The sequence below is a fragment of the Bactrocera latifrons genome, unplaced genomic scaffold, assembly GCF_001853355.1.
Source record: "Bactrocera latifrons isolate USDA-ARS-PBARC rearing strain unplaced genomic scaffold, ASM185335v1 scaffold_110, whole genome shotgun sequence".
Taxonomy (NCBI): domain Eukaryota; kingdom Metazoa; phylum Arthropoda; class Insecta; order Diptera; family Tephritidae; genus Bactrocera; species Bactrocera latifrons.
This window is the reverse complement of record NW_017534520.1, coordinates 595,110-616,072: the sequence shown is the minus strand read 5'-3', so window position 1 is coordinate 616,072 and position 20,963 is coordinate 595,110. Positions and strand designations below refer to the sequence as shown.

The following is a 20,963-nucleotide window of genomic DNA, read 5'->3' as shown; positions in this document are numbered from 1 at the left end:
GTGTGCGTTCTATGTAGCCTGGTATACTTACATACGATGTTTCGACAGAAGAACATGTGCAGTTACGCAATCAGGGTGTGAGGTGCGACAGAGATTCTGCTATATTGAATTTCATGAAGGTTAGGGGCAAACTGGTCAATAGGGACGACAACTAAATCCCCTTAAGACCTAATCAATTTTAGTCCGAAATTAGGGCTATACAATTTCTGTATTTCCACATCTCTTTTTCTCTCTCCCTCTCTCTCTCTCTCTCTCTCTCTCTCTCTCTCTCTTTGTGAGCTACGATTGCTATATAAGTCCACTTAGCTCACTTGTTCATATATCTAGCTCTCTGATTCATCTCGGCACATCTGTGCAGGCTAACTAGCTTTATATGTGCCCCTCACTTTTACACCCTCTCGTCATTTTCCCAGCACACATCACATATTCCTCGCTGCGTTATCATATTTTCTTTTAACATTTTCCACTCTCCTTAGCTCAATTACCGCAACGTAAGTATTTCCTTAAGTGAATAAGTAAAATTTAGTTTGTTGTTTGTTGATTTCTGGCCTGCAACTTTCGAAAGTTGCATTATGCAAGTGGCATGCCGCAATGGACAATCGTTGCTAACGGCAGTTCTCGACGCATGACAACAGCAACGTACAGTTATAAGTTGCATTTGTGCTTGCGGCTGGTCATCAATGCCGTCAATGCCACACATTTGTTGCAAATTATGGCAGATGTTGCTGTTTCACAAGTTCTGCTCTTGTTGCCGCTTCGAATTTCTTTATCTGCTTGTGCGGCTGCTCTTGACAGTTCTTGAATGTTGTCAACTTTCTTGTTGTTGTTATTATTTTTCGTTGCTTTGTAATTATGATTTGCTTTGCTTTACTTTTTGACTTTGCAAATTGTAGTATTTCTAGGCCTCGGGTGCCACAGTGAACAATGGAAGTACTGTCCCTGTCTTGTTGGTGTTTCTGATATACCTATACGCGGCGATGCTGAAAGCTTTAGTATTTCTTTAAAGATTTATGCTGTTTAATAGGTATTTTAAGTTCTCAAGTGTCGGAGAGAAATCTTAACCATTAGTCTCACAATTTTAAACACCTTTAAAAAAATTTGTTAAAGTAATATAAATTAAAACATAATATGGCTTAAGTAAGTTCGACTCTATACTTGGATTTCCTCATCTAGTTTCTTTATAGTGGATACTATTAAAATTTTCGGATGATTTTCTAACAACTTAAAAAAAAATAAAAATTTCTGCATCAACCAACCCAGAGTCAGTATCATAGTCATAGTAGTTTGAAGTCGAAATTATATATATTGACACACAAGATTTTTAAAGGCCTATAACCAGCTGCAATATTATTAGGTTGTCAAAAAACTCTTACGGTATTTTTATAGAATTTTCAATTGTCATAAGCTTTTTTTTTTGATGACTCATGCCTAGCTCTTGACCGATGCTATATCTGCTACTATGCCGGTCTCTTTCGACCAATTCAGCGATTTTATCGCAATTTTCGGAGACAGGCCTTCCGGAGCGTGGCGCATCTTCGACCACTTCTACACCAGWACGAAAACGTTGAAACCATCGTTGTGCGGTGGAAACGGAAACTGTATCGGGTCCATAAACTGCACAAATTTAATTGGCGGCTTGAGATGCAGTTTTGCCTTGATCGTAGTAGTACTGTAAAATATGCCGTATTTTCTCTTTATTTTGCTCCATGTTTGCGACGGTATAACTCACGAACGACTTTGAAGAAACGACAATCAATCAAATCAAACACGTGTTAGCGCGTGAAATGAGCCTTCTAAAAAGGTATAGCATGACCCGATGCGACGACTAGACGAAACTAGAACTACGCGCTCTCAGCGCCAAAGCAGCGAAAATACCGCAAGACTTTTTTGACAACCTAATATTAAAATGCTTGAAGTATTAAGTTGTAACTACAACTATCTAGTTAACTGTAGTAGCGTGCGTATTTCAAAAAAAAAAAAAATGCTACAAAAACAACAAGTTGTAACAATTAAAATTGCCCTCATTAGAAATTCTAATACATCGGCAGTGTAGCAGAATAACAAAAAACTCCACATGTGCACAATTAAAAAAATTGATAAATTAAATACACGGCATTACAACAATAGCAAACAGCCGGAAATTTATTTAATTTTGGCCGTTTACCGTTTTTTTGTTTACACCATTGCTTTCCACACTTTTACTTTCCAGCTTGGAAGGCAACGCGGAGCTGTGATTATTGTTATTATTATAATTGTTATTATAATTATTATTATTATTATTGCGGTTTTCACATTGGATGTTGCTGTTACTACAACGGCAGACACACACCCTTGCATATATGCAGTGATATATATTAATATGCAGCATGCCACATGGCTTTCATTCTTAATTATCAAGAGTAAAAACGCACGCAAGTGTTGCTGTCCAACTGGCGCGCTGTAATGCCACTGTATATGTGTACGTGTGTATATAAAAATATTTTATTATGTACGTGTGCCAACAACAAAGTGTCTGTCTGTCTATTTGACCACAGCCGCAGCCGCTGTTAGCGCCAAAGTGTCTATAAATTTAACTGCAACTGCTGCATGCAACATTTTGCGCAGTTTATTTTCGTTTATATATTATTTTCAAAATTTTTCTACATGATTTTTCAGACATATATTGCCTTATCTCTTTGTGCTCATTTTCGCATGTGTTATGTGTTTATGCAACATTGTATGTTTGTAGCTGCATTTGTTTTCTAAATTTAGCTCTCTTAATGCTGATACATGTATGTGTGTGTGTGTATTCCCACATGCCACTTCTAATTGCGAACAGCAACACTTTGTTGCACATTTGCGCTGTCTATCTGCGGTACGGTTTCAACCAACTGTCAGTCACTCAACTAAAGTTTAGCAAACAGAGATTTGTTCCATGAATATATACAGATATATAAGTGGTTGCAGTTTGGAATTTCTATTATGCCTTACGCCAAAACAAGTGAGTCTCTGTTTCTAACAATAATTCAACCGTACTTCACTCTTACCTTTCTGCAATTTAAATTATTTTGCCAGTGCCTTAAATAAGAGTTTACTGAACTCAAAAACTGGAATTTAAAAATTCACTCCTTGAAAGTGTCACTAGATAAATTCTCCAGCTTATTTAGTATTTTGAGTAAGCGACGAGTTGCGATTTTCAAGTGAAATACAAAGACTTACAGCTGAGGAATCAACTTCTTTGCTTCGTATTTTGAGTCAGCAATAGTGTTAACGAGTCGTGAGTTTTCTAAAAACTTAAAAAAAAAATTAAACATACTTTTAGGCGCAAAGTTCCCAGAATTTATATTTTTCTCATTTATTCGGTGAATTTGTTAAACCTTTCCTCTGCTTTGTTAATATTTTTACATTTTTGTTACAATATGCATTGAAATTTGTCAATTTAAAGTGCATTTTAGTAAAATTTTTCAAAAATATAGCATACATTTTGGCGTATTTTTATACTTTTTCACTATTTCGCTTCCGCAGGAAGGCTTTAATACTCTTAGTCAAATTTATGGCCGACTTTGTTTATTAAGGGTTCTTCAGTAAAATATGAAAATTGTGGCATACTTGTAGGCGTCATGCAACCTATTGAAACTATTATTTTACTGATCTAGCAATTTTTTATATGTTAAGTCCACTGTTTTTCCTATTTAGTTATTTCTAATTGAACTATGCCTAAGATAAAAAAAGTGTGCCATACCTCCAGGTGCTGTTTTTTTTTGCTACTTTTTACATCTTTACTTTTAAGAGGTTTTAACTTAAACTTACAAATTATTGTCTACTTGCTACTATGTAATGGATTGATTTTAAAAATTATTTAAGTGTCAGAGTTTTTTTAAATTATAAGTAGTTATATGTATTTAAAGACAATCTGATAATACGTCCAATTCGTATATAATTTTATGAAATAGAAGTTTTGTTTTAAAATTAAATTAATTTAGCATAAGTAGTGGCCTCTGTTTTTGGAACAAGAATGCCAATTCACTAATGTTCAGTGTAAAATATTTCTTTCAACAACTTTATGGTGGAAATTAAGCTCCTCTACTCGCACCGAAATATATATTTGAAGTTAAAAGATCTATACATACATATATACTTTCTCTTCAAGCCACACTGTAAGACTATTTTACCTCTATTTCTGCATTGAAAGAACACAGCAGCCTGCTCATTGTCGACTGCCACCTGCCACTCAACGCCCGTACACTCGAACGCCTCAACTAAACCGGTCGTATGCCATGTATATTACTATTACTTGCATATTTTCCCTTCCACTTCGTGTTACTTTTAGGCTCTTTGTGCCAGATTTTCCACAACGCCGCATCCGCATCCGCTGCAGCCACAGCCGCAACCTCAACCACAGCCAACGCTATCGGCTGACTTGCAACATTGCCGTTTTGCAGCACAAGCTGTCCGTCTGCCAGCTGCAGGTTTGTAGGGCTGGCTATTCGGTTGCTTGTCTGTCTCCTCGCCGCCCTGCGTGTAGCAAGAAAACATGTTTTCGGCTACTGGTTGCTGACTGATGGCCTGTCGTTTGTTGCATGTTGACTGCTGATTTCTGCTCTCACAGCTAAAGTAACTCAAGCTGTTGCTGTTGTTCTTATTATTATTGCACTTTTTTGTTTTTATGTTTTTTGTTTTTTGCATTATGAATTTGTCGCTGCTACTTGTGATGTGCTTACTCATGGTCATTGTGAGCATTTCCTTTCATTTTCTCTTGGTTGCCTATTTTCATTACCTCCAGCGCTACCTTGGATTCAAGTGAGTTTGTTTGGGTTGTTTGATTATTCGCGTACACCCCTTTCATGACACCTTTTGTTTCTGTAATTGCTACTATTATTTGGTCTGGTATTATTACGTTTGTTTCCATTCAAGTACTGTTTTCTTTCTGTTAACAGTTAATTATAGTTGTTTCGAGCGATTAACGAACATTAAGTTCGAAGGCAATATATAAAAGTTGAAAGTATTATTTTGAGGGTAATTTGATTCTAAAGAGTTTAATTTAATATTTCGAAGACAGAAAACTACACACTGAAGGATAAAATCTACCATAATTTGTTTGAAAAAGCCCAAAATTGCACCAAAATTAATTCTTTAAAAATATTCTGCACAAAAACTTTTCATAATTAAATTATACTTTAGCACCTGAGCACAAATAATTATAGTTAAGTAAAATTTTAATACGTTCCACATATAATCCACATAACATTTACGCTGCTATTACCACAAAATAAACTTTGTTTCTTAAAAAAAACGGAAAGTAGAGGATAAATTTTAGGTTCCACATTCCATCAAATGAAATCCACATAAAAACTTACCATGCTTTTTGCTGGAGTAGGAAAGGTTGAGCAAACGCAAAAAACTGACTGCGCACACAATCCACATACGTTCCACTTCTAAAATATAGTAAATTAATTTCATAAATCAATGTCAAATATGTTCCACAAAAAATTTAACAATATCTAAATTTTTTGTAAACGTTAATTTAATCATAGTTACTTTTTGCCTTATCCCGAACGGTCAATGGAGCCGCTAGTAGTTGTCTGAACATTCAATCCACATACGTCCCACTTCCAGAAATATGGTTTATTAACTTCATGGTCAAAACGGCATGCACCTTACACATTATTTTTAAGTGAAACCCAGACTATTGTGCAATTTATTTAGTTTGTCTACATAAAAAATCTGCATTAAATTGCTTGAAGGCAAATTTTCAGCAATTTTTCACAAGTTATTGCAGAACAGCAAAGCAGACACGTACAAGCCAACTTATGAGCCAACATATTTTAATATGAAGCTGTGTTGAATTGCGGGTGTCGCACAGAGTTTGCTTGCGGCAACACTGAGGCTCCCATACCCGTTCATGTGCTGTAAGTGAGTATACAATACATATATGCTCTGAGCACACGAGTCTACTTGTCAAGCTTCTTTATATATTCCAGCACTATATGTCGTCTCGCATTGTCGCCACTTCATTTTCCGCTTGCAACGTGTCATTTTCATGTACGCAGCACATTTCTAGCAGCAGCGCCAGCGTGCGCGCCTTCAAATATGCTACAAAAATAGTGGCAGCGAGAGGTAGCAATGTAAGCAGGGCCACAGATTCCACTAAGAATAAATATATCGAGAGTTTCCCTCGGTACATTGTATAGAGCGCGCCAGGCGATCATTGTGCGCGCATAGAAAATGGTTTTGGGTACTTTAAGGGGAGGCAAGACTCTGCTATCCTAAACATAATACATTGGTGGGGTTCAAGAGTACATTGTCAACATATTTACAGTGTGATCTAACAAAATTGCAACAACCTGTTTGTCGCTCCTGCTGACAATAACTGCAAGCTAAGTCCTTCAGTAACAACAGCAACAACAACAAATGACAGAATTACCACAGATGGGAAGAGTTCGAGAAAAATAATAATAAAAGTGGCGGAAAAATATGTTGGAATAAGTCGAAATAAATGCATTGTAGTGGAAAATGTTGAAAAATTGCAAACAAAGCAGCAATAATAGCATAAACTTTATCTTCAGCTTACTTTGCGTTCTCTACATGCTACTCCACATGGTTGCTGCGGCTGCTACTGCTGCGGTGGCTTCGAATGTTGTCTGCTGTCGACACTGAAGAGTGTTGTGGGAATTTTGGCAGCGCTGCGTTGCGGATTTGAAACATGAAATTTTCATTTGGCATCTACAACTAAGTAATATGTATACAAATACATGAAACAACAACACAAATTTAATCAACAACAAAAAACTAAAATAGTAGCAGATCTGGCCATAGCGCTGACAGCTGAGGCGTTGAGCGTCTAGAAGCTTTGCGCAAGTTTTAGTTGAAAAGTAAGTGGCCCAGGGAGTCGCACACATATTTATGCAGATAATGAATTGCTTGCTTATTTTAGCAATTTCGGTTTGGCGCCAGAACAGCGGCAATAAATAACAATTTTTTTTTTTTTTTTTTTTTTTTTTTTTTTTTTTTTTTTTTTTTTTTTTTTTTTTTTTTTTTTTTTTTTTTTTTTTTTTTGTTTTTGAGACGGTACAGTTTTGAGGGTGGATTATATTTGATTTCATATGTAAACTAGAGCTTTCTATGGCTATAGCTAAATAGCTAAAGTAATCATAAATGTTAGAGAAATTAATATTTTTTCTTACTAAGACCTAACGGAAGCAATACAAAGTTAATATCCAAATTGCACATTAGACAACTAAATGTCTTTAAGAATGCAGCGTTGCATTTTTTTTGGAAGCGCAACAAAGTGTAAATAAAATTAGGGGATTTTTAAACGTGTTCCACATAAGTCCCACAGCATATTTGGTTTTGTAAATAAGTTTTATATCAAACATTAAACTGCTATAAAGAATTATGTTCCATAATCTCAGTCATTATATTCCACATGCAGAATATCACGGCTATGCAGGGATTGCACAGTAGACTAAAACATAAGCAATTTTAAAAGAATCGGATTATGTGCCACATACGACCCACAATTAAAAACTGAATGTTTCTAAAATTCATTGAGTAACTAAGATTCTGGCAACACATTTGCCTGCAAACAACAAGTTTCTTGAAAATTGAATGTCCACATTTTTGTTCATTACGTTCCACATGTAAAATATCGCAGCTTGCATTGCTTGTAACTAAATCATAAATGAGATGCATGCCGGATAAATTTGGTTATAGTTCACTTAAGTTCCACATTCAAAAAACTTTGTTTTCGATGGAATTTACTGCCGAACTGAGGTCTTGGTTAAAATTGCTTTTATTTTCTACTGTTCTTGATATTTGCTACCATTAAAAATATTTTTACTGCATTGCATTTTCAGACACTCTATACTGTTTAATACATTTTGCTATTGATTTAAAAATAATAATTTATTTATACGGTTTTTCTTTTTGCTATCATACATATCTTAAAGCATTTTTGTATGTATCAAAAGTTGTGCGCCATATTTTGCTTTTCAAAAGGTTGCATAGCTCTTCTGCCTTACAGCTTTTTTTCAAGTAGTACATATACATATATACATACATTATTTACAATACATATGGCCATCGACCACGTACTTGCATTCGCCAAAGAATTTTCCTCAATTTGCTTTCTTTCAAATGCTTGTTTATTCTGCTCTAACTTCTCTTTTTGCTGCATGCCTCAACAATATTCCGCTTATCATCAACATGACATTAGGGATTCTCATTTTGATTTTCCATCGAATGCAAAAGCGGCCAAGACATGCCAAACGGCTGATAGAAAATAAGAGCAAAATAGCAAATATATAAAATACAACCAAATCCTCGTAACATAAGGAAGTAAGGAAAGTACATACCACAACTAAAAAGTGCTAACGGTTATTGGGTGTGTGGAAAGTAGTGAAAGCAAATTGCACACAAACACACACATGTTAACATTTGTTTGCCGCATGTGGCCGCAGACTGCGCCATTATTATGCCGCACTCACACAAATACACAAATGCTTACTTATGCTCTTCTGCTTATGAACATACGTAAGCGCATAAGTACCAAAGTACGAAAGTATGCATGTAGTGCTAAGTGTATGCATGCTTGTTGGCATTTACGAGTACATGTTTGGAATAATTTGATTGGATGTGACTCCAGGGAACTTTGCTGCAACTATTTGTGTTAGCGCCACATAGCCAGTGTCAGTACTAACTAACGGGGAAGAAAAACTAAGAATACAAACAAAAAACCCGTAGCGCATAACAACGTTACAACTACAACAAGAAAGCGCATTACAGAAATTTGAGCACTACTCGAGTTGATATGCTCGAATGCTAACGATTGCTTGCTGCAGATTTTTTCTTTTCAAGAATTTCCCAACATTTCTTTATTTTCCTCTTTCTTTCTACTTACATCTCTGCTTGCTGACTTCTATCGGCTTTTTTTTTATTGTTATTCACTCAACATTGCTCATCTAGTATGCATACATACTTATGCTATTGGATTTTCGCTCAGTTCTAGCTGAGCATGGCGTTTCATTTATTTTCTTCACTACTTTTGAAAATTCCTCTGTTCCTCTACAATTTAGTTGGAGTACTCCCCTCACCCGATACTTAGTGAGTCACCGTATGCCGTTGTGCTTACGAGCTTTTGTCCCATTATGGCATTGTGTGCTAACTGTTGTTATTTTTTGTGAAAAGCATTGTTGTCGTTTTGCAATGCCGCAGCACAAATAATCACACACACATACATACACTCCCATATGTACATGTAATACTAGACATCCTTAGTATCCTGCGTGCTTCATGCAGTACGAGCTCGTCTTTTTAGCTGCTCATCTGCTTAGCATGATTGCTTTTGTTGTTCATTTGCCAGTGAAATCGTGCGCACAATGGCTTATATATACAGTAAATATATAAGCAAATACGAGGATGTTGTGTTTATTTAGCATGTTCATACTTATGTATGTATGAAGAAATGTAAATTCTGTACTGCCTTAATGTAAATAATTTTCCCAACGCCTTATCGCCATGAGCGTATCAAACCAAAAAAAATGTTTCCTTCTGCTGATTCGTAGACTTACGTACTTAAAACATTCGACAACTTGTTAAAAATAATGATTTGTGTGAACGACATTAAGCAATCATTTTAAATTTTTCCATAATTTCCTTACAATAATCACTAATTAAGCGTTTATAATCTCGAAGTTACTCTAAACACACAATTTATGTGTAAAAATGTTTATTTTCGCTAAGTTCGGCATACGATCCACTTACAAACCACAATTCGAAATGAAGTTTAGAAGCATATTTAAGCGCAGATATGCATTAAAATAAAAAAAATATTAATTTCTTCGTTTTAGTTTTATTTGACCGCCTGATGCCTAAATTTTTTCCGGTGAAAAATTGCTATATTTTCTGTTGGCCTTTGCTATCTTTTGTACATGGATACATATGTATATAATACTGTATTTGTGTTTTTCTTAAACTATCTGAAGTTGAGTTGCTTATATTTACGTTCCACACTAAAGTTAGCAAAATTAATGTGCCTTTGTAAAAAATGCCTCTTAACAAAAATTCATTTTGTGCTCGACTTGACTTACGATCCACATATGTTCCACCTGATTTATTTCAAAATTTAACAATAATGTACTTTTCCATATTGCATAAATACTTCCTTACTACAGTATATGCAATTGTCTTCAATGGCACACACATACTTCCTCCAAAACCTTTCAATTATGATCATGCATTAGTAATTTGAATACCAGAGTGAAGCTCATCCTGTCAAATTCTATTGGAATTCCCCTAAAAGTAATTTTTAAGATTAATAATGATTTCGGCAAATTTCCCGAAATCTTTATTAAGTAAAAAGTTTTTGAGCCCACTTCATCCAATTGACCAATTGCCACTTCACAAACTTATGCTTTAATTCCGTGCATGAACTTTTACAAAACTTTTACAGAAGTTCACTTAGGCCACGACTAAGTTCAATAAATTTGCCTGTATTAACATTTCCCGCTACAAGTAAATTAGCATGCTTACGTATACACAGAGTACCACGTATGTATGTGTGTGTGCTTATAATTTATTCATGTTTGATTATTTGCGTATACGCGTGCGAGAGTGTCAGCCATCCACAGCGGAAAAGCACAACTAATTTTTGATTAATAGCGCGCTTCGGCTACATAGCTGAAATAAAAGCAGAAAACCTAAGCATTAAAACCATTCTCCTTGAATGCATGGGACGCTTATTTAGCTTGCCTCAGTAAAAAGTCTAATAACAGAAGCTTAACGAAAAAAAAAATGCCACCAAAAATCTATGTAAACAAAGTGACAGCACAAAGGTATGAAAAGAAGCACAAAGAAATGTGAAAAAGAAAACAAAAACCAGACAGCAAGGTAAACACAATTTTGAAGAACTTATTTGTAAAACTTAAATAAAGGCAGATTGCAGTGGTCGATGAATGCTTTTTTCATTAAAATATATTTAGCAAACTTTTCTCGCGAAGTATGTTTGTAAAACATACTGGAAGATATTGTGAATATCTGCTGAGCTTGGGGTAGATATAAAAAAGGGACAGGAGCAATACTGGGGTTATATGGGTGACACGGAAATGATACATATATATCAATGTAAAGCGGTGATAATCGATTTTGAAGATAAATTGCATCAAAATAAACATGTTCCACACACAATCCACATACGTTCCACAACTAAATTTACAAAAAAATAGAATATGGGTAAATGATGTTTTGCAGTCAAATAAAATACCACTTATTTTCGTAGATTTATGATCGACAGCAATGATTTTCGTTGATTTTGCTAAAGATAAGCATATAAATTATTTTGGTATGGGCCCCACATACTTTCGACACATACAAAAATGAGGATAAATTTAAATAAATTAAGAATGGATATTCCTAATATCAAATACAATATTTATGTCAATAATTAAAGTCATGCAACATTCAATAAAAATTTATCGCTCCCTCAGTTTGGATACCACAGTATTGAGGAAGATACAGTAGCAGTTAGCAATATATTACAAATTCAAACCTCGTTTTGGATAATAAAAATTTTGGCGAATTCTTTATACTCTTAACGCAACGGAAAACCAACAGTATTCACCTTCAGGACCCACTCCAGAGCGCTCACTAAAAGTTCATTTGTCGTCGACGACGCTGACGATGGGTGATGACTAGACTTTTATTAGACAAGCGTTAGTGCCGTAGCCAAACCAATCCGACAGTGATTTGGTAGGCAGGGATTTGGCCGCAGGAAACGAAATAACAGTAATGCTGCAGACGGGTTCGTAGTTCGCGACGTTGTGGCGCGTCTAAATCTTTGAATGCCGCCAAAATGATTCAGCAGCGAAGTGAACTAGTATGTAAACAGTCAGTACAGCCAGCCAACGATCCATAGAGAACAGCACGAACTGGCTGTCTAGTCGTTGAAAAAATTTATTTGACAATGCATGAAAAATGTATGCGCATGTAGCAAAGTTGGGATAAGCTATAAGTTGAAAGAAATAAATTTGTAAGAAAAAAGTTGCCAAATTACTGCACACATTGGTATGCGCATGTGTATGTTTGGTTAGGCAGTCACCACGTGATGTGGCTTGAAATGCTAGCCAAAGTATACATAGCGTTAAAGTGCTTTCTTCTTGGCGTCTTTATTGAATAGCGAAGGAAAGTAAATGCAGTGGCACAGCGGCAATATGGCGCAGATATTCAAAAGGAGTCGTTTAATGAAAATTGGAAAGGACAGTACAAATATCGGAATTTTTTAGGCAAAAATTTAAGTCATATGCAAAAAATTGCAAAATTTAAAAACTTTAATTTGCTATTGTAACTATGTTAAAAGACTTTTACTGATTCACTAAAGGTTGTTAAGCACATATTTTTGAACAACCGAGAGCAAATAAGTTAAGTTCTACATATATTCCACACTAATATAAGCAAAAGTTATGAAAACTATTATATATCTTCAGCAATAATATAACATGAAATTTATAATTTCTAGAGTAAATAAACTTGCAATCCACTTATGTTCCACAAACTAAAAATGATGAAGTTAATCAAAATTCATTACACAAAATATAAATATTCTTAATTGATATATAAAGCAACCATGAAATATTCGAAACAACAACTACATACATCGAAAAAATTCAAACTCAAACTTATAAATGTCTTCCACAACATTATTTCGCAGTGCCAAAGAATAGCATTCAACATGTTTGCATAAATGCATTACAATAACAAAAAACTTCATTTTGTAAATGACTAGAAGTATAGGGTGCGAATATAATGAACAAAATAAACATAAATAACGGTATAGATGCACACAGCAAGAAAGAAAAAATCTCATTAAATAAGTAGCTGAAGACAAAAAATGCTTATTGCAAAAATAAATCACAATAAAAATGTAAGCTGCAAATAAAAGCAAAAGTCAGGCTTTTCACGTATACCAACACACTAAGCCCACCCATACTGTTAGCCAGCAGTCGCATATCCCTTTATTGATCTACTATTGTGCATTGCCGCAGAATTAATATCGCAATTTCCCAACTTTTTCCGGCAATCAGAGCGGTGTGTACTACGATACGGGAAAGTTGGGGCACATGGAATGTGTTGCAGCCACAAGTTGCTTTTTGCGTAAAAATTCCGACAGCAATAAAAACAACACCAACATCAACGGTTGCGCTGAGTCGAAGTACTCATACTGCTGCCGCGTCAGACAAGCCCAGCTGCCTCTGCACACAACAACTTTCTTACAGCTTTTGTCATTGCTTTTTTGTTTTGTAATTTGCCGTTGTTTTTGTCGTTTTTGTTTTTGCCGCCTGCATCATTAATTTCGAAATGTTTTTGGCGGCAAATTCCTTTAGCACTCAACTCGACACCCACCTACTTTCACGCTTCTTGACCAACTGCGGCGCGACAACGATGCTAACGCGCAGCAGCAACAACAACAACTCGCTGAGCTCTGCCGCAAGCAGTCACCAGTAGCACGCTCGCTGGTTGTCGGCTGTGAGCTGGGGTTGTTGAGGGAGTGTTGAGAAAAGCGAAAACTTTATGATTGCCATTCATGATAAGGATAATGGACGCGATAGCTCTTTTTTCTGATTTTCTTCAAATAGCGCCGTTGTTGTTTTTTGGAATGTCTCATTTACTCTGTTTTTGTTTCCAGTTTTACTCTGCGCTGGCTGTTGGCGGAAAATTTATTCATTGACGATTGAGTTCAGGGTTCAACAGTTATTGAGTTCTCGCATTACACATCCCTTTACTTGCCACTCACGCACACACTCGCATATACATACAGAGATAAACGCTTCATTTGTAGTCCTTTGGTCGCACTCCTCATTCGAGAGTAATGAATATTTATTTACACAAGAGAGATTCCATGCAGTTCATTCTTGCCAACAAAAACACTTGACATGGAGAGGAGCTGGTTGGCGCGGTCGCGGACCGCCAACATCCAGCATGTACATACGTCTGTCTTTCGATCTTCGACAGTTCATTCCTTTCTCCCATTTCACTTATTTCTTTGTTATTGTTGTTCTTATTGGTACTTTCTTTGTTTTTATTTATTTTCTTCTTATTTCAACAATTTCGCCAGCCATTTTCTTGTGTCGTATCGTTTGTGAAATTTATTGCTGCGCATACTTTTTGGTGACTGCGGAATTTCAAGAGCAATTGACTTCGGGCATAACAGCAACGACTGACTTCGAAAGCAAATACCACAGTTATACATACAACTTGCGTCATACACACAGACACACAGACACCGGCATCAGTATGGACTATACAATGCTAAGACTGTGGGATTTCGGGAAGGTTTAAGGCGGCTAAAAAGAACTTTACAGCATTTACGACGCTGTCAATGCAACCCAAGCCATCTGTGTATTTACGTATGTATATACATACACACCTATATGCCTTAACGCACTTCCGCTGAATGGCAGTCGAGCCATTATTGTGTTGCTTCATAAAAATGTGGGTGGCGTTTGCTTAATTTGTTGCCGCAAATATGCATTAAGTAAGTTCCAAACTTTTCTACGCGGCATTACAGCATTGCTTAAGATGTTCAAAGAGCAGTAAATTAAATAATTTAAACTTCTCTTTATTAATTGTGTAAAAGAAATGCTTTCTTAGAGACACATATTAAAATTATGTTATTATAGTTTTTAATAAAAGATAACGAAAAGTATTAAAAGAGGATACGATCCACAAACTCCACATATATTCCCTACGTTAATTAGCTATAAAATTAAATTTTCGAAAACATTTTATTAAATTTTTTTTTGCCAAACGCGTTCCATGTGCCCAAATCTTTGAAAAAAAATGTATATGGATATACATATGAGTACGGTAATATGGTTTTTGTAAATACCGTGGATAATGACAAATAAATTGCATGTAAATAAATTGCACTCCACATAAGTTCCACAATATAAATTTTTACTTAAATTGCGTATTAGCAAAGAAGAAACGAGTGGCGCGCTGTTGTAAAACCGGCTATAACCGCTTAAGTGGTGTCTACGACAATAAAGAAGAAGATGCATATTAGAATTTTTTTTACTTGAGCAAAAGTACAAACAAATTATAAGCCTTCCTCGCACCTTATAAAGGTGAAGATGTATTATATAATAAAATAATCGCCACGGTATACCAAATTTAAAGTTTATGTTTACTTAAATATATTATACTAAAGTGCCCCACATATTTGATATTGCACAATTGCTTGCGGCAAAGTTTCATTTCCTTTCATAACATACTTTACTACCATTTTCCGAAATAAACGTTAAATAAATTTCCATTATTATTAAATTATTTGATCCCAATGCGCTTATACGCTAAATCATGCCTACAACACTTTCCGATCACCAACAAATGACTACCTTCCTGCTGTGCTTACATAAAAAATGCAATGCCTTGCGAAAAAAAGCGAAAATGATTTGCTTGAAGCGCCACATTGAATTCCAATTWAGTTTGTCCTTTGTCGCTATTAGGAAACTGTCAGCTGTATGTAATAACAGCTACTACCAAGCGACATGGCTGCCAACTGTCGCTGAAGCAGTGAAAAGTGCACGCCTGCTATGTTCTCGCTAACCTCCAGCTGGCAGTGGTGATATATATACGTATATGGTACAAACTCCTCTCACCCCCACACCAACGTGCCGCCATCATCGGTTAACGCGCCGTTAACCATACTTTTCAGCGCCACCACAATGATTTACACTTCAAAGCCACAACAGTTGCCGCTATGCCAAGGAAGGAAGTAAAAATCCTTTGAGACTAAGACTTCCGCACGGCTTTCGCCTAGCCAACATTGCCTGATTCAACATTTAACAGGCCGTACACACACTGCTACCATCACATCTGCACAGCACACATACACCTCGCCACTTTCTTCTTCTGCATCTTTGGCTCTACATTGTAATTTCAAGTGCGTCAACTGAGTGGAATTGCAATTTTTCAATTTCTATGCTGACTTCCACCCACTCTGTTCTTCACACGTTCCACAATTTATTATGCCGCATATTCTCCAGTGGCGTCTGCATTATTTACGTGGTAGAGTTAGCGCACCGACTCCACTCCACCCGCATAGGCGGCGTTCGATTGTGGGTTGCGAATTTGTGCGCTGCCTTAGAAAGAAAGTATTGGCATAAATTATGTGGTGGCGTTGTAGAGAGTGCGCACATCCTTTGCAGCTAGCTGCCACACCGCTCAGCTGCTGCCGCGTTAGATCAATTGATAATAGCAACATGTACTCTATATTTTTTCTTTGGGTTTTTTTTTTTTTTTTCATTTCCGCACTTTGACTGCTAATTTCACATTTCAATAGCCAAAGCAGCGAGCGCGCGGTGCGCCAAGCGAAGACGTTGAGTGAGTGTTGACTCAAGTGGCTGTGCGTTTTTACTTTGGTGGTTTTTTTCGGGAAACCCTTTCTCTGAGCCTGCGGTCGGCTGTATGTGGCATGCAAATGGCTTTGAGTTTTAATTAAAATGACGCTTTACCGCCGCTACCGCCGTCAGTGCTGCAATTGATGACTCCACGCGTCTAAGCAACTGCCACCATAAGAGGGGGTGTGTCAGCGAAAACCATATTAAAAGACTGCGGCACAAGCGCTTGAGGTAAGGGTGAATGGTTGCAGTAGCGGAAGCTTCTGTGCCGTTAAAAAAATATGCGCACAATGGCCTAAAAGTCTCAAAAGCGACTTATGTAAGCCCACGCGGAAGTCCAAAGCAAATTGGCCAAACGCTCTTTTTGATCACTTTCATCACTTAACTTTAACGCTTTTTGTGGACATTTCATTTTCAGCTTCTACACCTTCTTGTGACGGCAAGTAAGCGTCGCCGTCGCACACACAAAGCCACAATTTTATTCAGTGTTTAGGAAACTTTGTAAGCGCAGTTGGAGGATGAAAGATAAGTTACGCGCTTCACTGTGTTTTGTCTCGATGGTGGTGTTGTTGTGCGGCAAAAGAAGAATCACCAATTAAAAAGTTGAGTGATTAAGTGATTGAATAGTGATTTGGGTAAGAACATATGGGCTGTGCTTGATTGCGAAAAAAGTCCCCTTTGTTGAAAGGTAAATGAGTACTGAGCTGAAAGGCGAATAATAGAGATGCTAACAAAAATAATTATTATAAAATAAAAAAAGTAAAATTATAGTTAAGTTTTTGAGTAATAATTACCACATGCAATTTTCCAAATATTTTCTAATAATAATTTTTTTTTTTTGTTTTTATTACAGGTACGTTTAATAAATAAAGAACACTAATAACCTCAAAACCGTAAGTGAAATGTAGTGAGATACCCTTTTAAATTGACATGCAACTAATTTTGGTAGAAATTTCATGTTTTGGGATTAAAGCATTTTTCACATACAATCCGCATACGTTCCACATCAAAATCTAACTTTTAATTAAATACTAATATTAACATTAATATTTTATTAAATGTAAGGATTAAATACAGAATTAGAATGGACGTTAACAAAAAATAAGTTCCTCATTAGATTCACACGAAACTAATTTTTGGATGCTAAAAATTATAAGAAACTTAGCGTTTGATATATGTTTTGATAATGACATAAAATTTATGATGGCTGCTAACATTAAAAAATAAACTTAAAAGTAATAAAATATATTTTTTCTGCATTCGCGTTACTTTCCACATAAGTTCCACAACAATTACTTACGTTTTAGCGACATTTTTCCTACATATGTTTATAAAAATAGCATTTATCGCATATAAATTTACGTTCCACATATGTACCACAAACTCGAAATTTCTTGTAAATTAAGTTTCGATCACAGCATAAGTGCACAAAATAAATTTTTAGTAATTTCTACAACATTATTTCAGCTCTCTACATTACAATTCCTTGCAAAGTGCTTTTAACACACACATAATAACTTTAAAGCTTTTAATTACTGGCACACTTGCCGCCTAGCAACCCCTTTGTGTGCATTTAAGTTTACAACAAACGTTAATTTACCAATTAAAAACAAGTCAAATAATACATTATGCAAGCAACAAAAATACACGCCAAAAAGTAAAAGGAATAAACACATTTAATCAAATGAGCTTACACACACTCAGCAATCGGGACGCGCACAAATCTTATTAAGATAACAAAAGGCGGCAACAACGTATGGTAAGAGCAAGCTGCGCGCATGTGTGCCTCTACTTAAAAATGTGAAGGTGTGCCAGCCACTGCCACAGCCAAATGTTGTATACATTTTTTATTGTTGCTCGTGGCTGGCAATTTTAATGAAATTAACCTCACATTTTTCGACAAAGCCAACAATGGGCTCAACGACGATGCTTTTGTATATATATATATATATATATAGATATGTCTGTATGTATGTTCATATGTAAATTATACAACAACATTTACATATGACCTTAGTCATGCTTACGCGAGCGCCTAGCTGTATGCTAACACGGCTTGTGTGTGCCTTGTGGTGGCAGGTAGCAATCAGCGAACGAGCAAGTCAGTCCGTCAGTGAGGCGCGAGAATGTAGCGTTGCTAATAAAGTGCAGCTTGACACGCAACTTTTTTTTGCCACACACTTGCCGCTCTTATGCTTTCTTACTTTCCATGCCAGCAATGAGGGCAGGTAAGAAAACGAACAAAAAATTTAGATAAACCATGTATGTTAGTATATGTTTTTGAGCATACATGTTTGCGTGCGTATGTGTGTGCTTGTGGTACATACGCCGCCACTAGCTGCTATGAGTGGGTACTTCATGCAACCGCTAAGCCAATGTAGCTATTGTTTTAAATTATGCCAACCCTGCTGTGTGGCGAGCGCATACACACATATCTACATGTATTTGCATAAATGAGTGTGATTTATATGGAATTGTGTGCGTGTGTGTGTACCACTTGAATTTACACTTTTTCACTTGTAAAAGTATGTAAGTGTATGAGTCGACTGCTTGACGTCGACTTGCAACCGACTGTGGCATGCAAAATACATATACAAATTTTCCACACTTACGTGCTCCAGCGCTGGCTTTGCCATGTGGCAAGTAAGTCGGAAATATTAGCCGCTTGCTGCAATTTTAATTACATGCAACGAACAATAACAACAAGTAAGCGCAAAAGAAAAGCCAAATAACAAGTAGCAGACAAACGTTGAAAACGCAATGAGAAACACACACATACACAATTACAAATACAGCTGAAAGCAAGCAAAAGCGTTGCAAATGCAAACTTGTCTTACAAGTGTAGCCTATTTACAGGCGCCTGTGCGCCCACACTATGACAATGTTGTTACAATGTTTCTGAAATTTCGCAAATGAAGGCGCCACATATGCACACCAAAAGCAAAAACGACAAAAACACGTGAATAAAAAGTGGAAAAAGAGGGCCAGCGCTACTCGCTTCATAAATATTGACTTTGCAAAATGCAGTTAAATGCAAATATTCTCAAAGCGCACTCATGCATGCGCATACGGCATATGCACTACTTTACGTTCACTAAGTGCTGTTACAACACTTTTGTATATTTATGTGCTCATAGGTGTATTTGCCGCGCTTTGAGTGTTGTTTATTTGCGCTGAGATTGAGTTGAGTGCAACGCACACTCACTCATTTGCTTATTTAAATGCTAAATAGGCGTCAAGTTTTAGTAGATTAATTGTCGACAGCGCGTAGCGTGGTGCTGTATTTTTAGAAAGCGCACTTTTATAGATAAATAAAGGAAATTGTTTATCTAAGAATAGCAAAAGCGGGAAATGGACGGTAATACATTTTCAATACCTTTCTTTTTATAGAAAACCGCTTGAAATTCAGAGAATCCAAGAATAGTGCAAATGAAATGAAAGGAAACTCAACACTTTAAGATGACAGAAAGCTTTCGTATTATGAAAGAGTTTTCCGCATGCGAAAGTTCTATTTTGTGATTTCATTTGAGTACAAAATCGTGCTTAAAACTGCAGACAACACTAAGAACGGTCCGATCGCTAAAACGGTAAAGATGACAAAAAGCTTTCCTATTGTGAAGCGAAAGCTTTTTTAAAAAAAATTAATTATATCCATACAGACATGAGCGCCTCACAGATGTTTTACTTGGTCAAATTTCAAAACAAAAAACTTTCAAATTTGCTTTTTTTTTATAATCATTAGTTCATTTTGTAACTATGAAATTACTGTGAAATACAGATATGCTTTATTTATTTCTATATTTGAAGTAAAGCTTTTTCTTATTTTTTTGTTGTATAGAGTGAAAATAGCAAAGTAAGAAACAATTATTATTATTTTTTTTTTTCTAAAAAAGCTTACTCTTACTTTTTACCAAATGTATATTATACGTTTGTAATGTGTCTGCTCCGAAGTGAAATCAAGCGTAAACCTCTATTTATCTGAGTTAAAAAACGAAAGCTCTATAAGTTTCCAGAATTTGTTTCAACTGCTTGAAACACTTTCGAAGTGTTCAATTTCAGAAATTTAATGAAAAGAGAGGTCAAATTATTCTACATAGGCAAACATTTTAAACTGTGCTTTTTATCGACTGACTTTCATATGAAAGCTCTAAATAAAAAATTTTACCCTTTACAAAATTCTTAGATTTTTGAACTCAGTAAGAAAAAAACAATCATACTAAAATACCATCGTTAATTACAGCTAAAAAATAAAGGTTTTACATAAATCTCAAAATTAAAGTTCCTGCTGATAAGAGCTTTATTGGATACCTAGTAGTGCCACTGCAAATTGTGTCATTTCTGTGATTCAGTCTATGGATTGACTTAACTCTATAAGTAACTCATAGTTAAGCTCATTAGCGTGAACGTTTTATTTTCTTGTGAAAGCTTATTTATCGCACCAATAGCGGCAAGTATTTCGTATGTTCGTAAGTTCATGTTTGTATATTTATAACATTTTACCACAGAAAAAAATTTTAAGTCGAAACCGAGCATACACTTTCACCAAGTAATGATAAATTTAAAAAATCTTTTTGAATAATATTTCATAAA

General features: G+C 35.8%; 1 protein-coding gene across 10 annotated transcripts in view; it reads left to right on the top strand.

The window, feature by feature from the left end:
- LOC108973496 (mucin-19) overlaps window positions 1-20,963 on the top strand; it is a 243,468-nt gene that overhangs the window by 82,432 nt on the left and 140,073 nt on the right. The gene's annotated exons all lie outside the window — the stretch shown is intronic.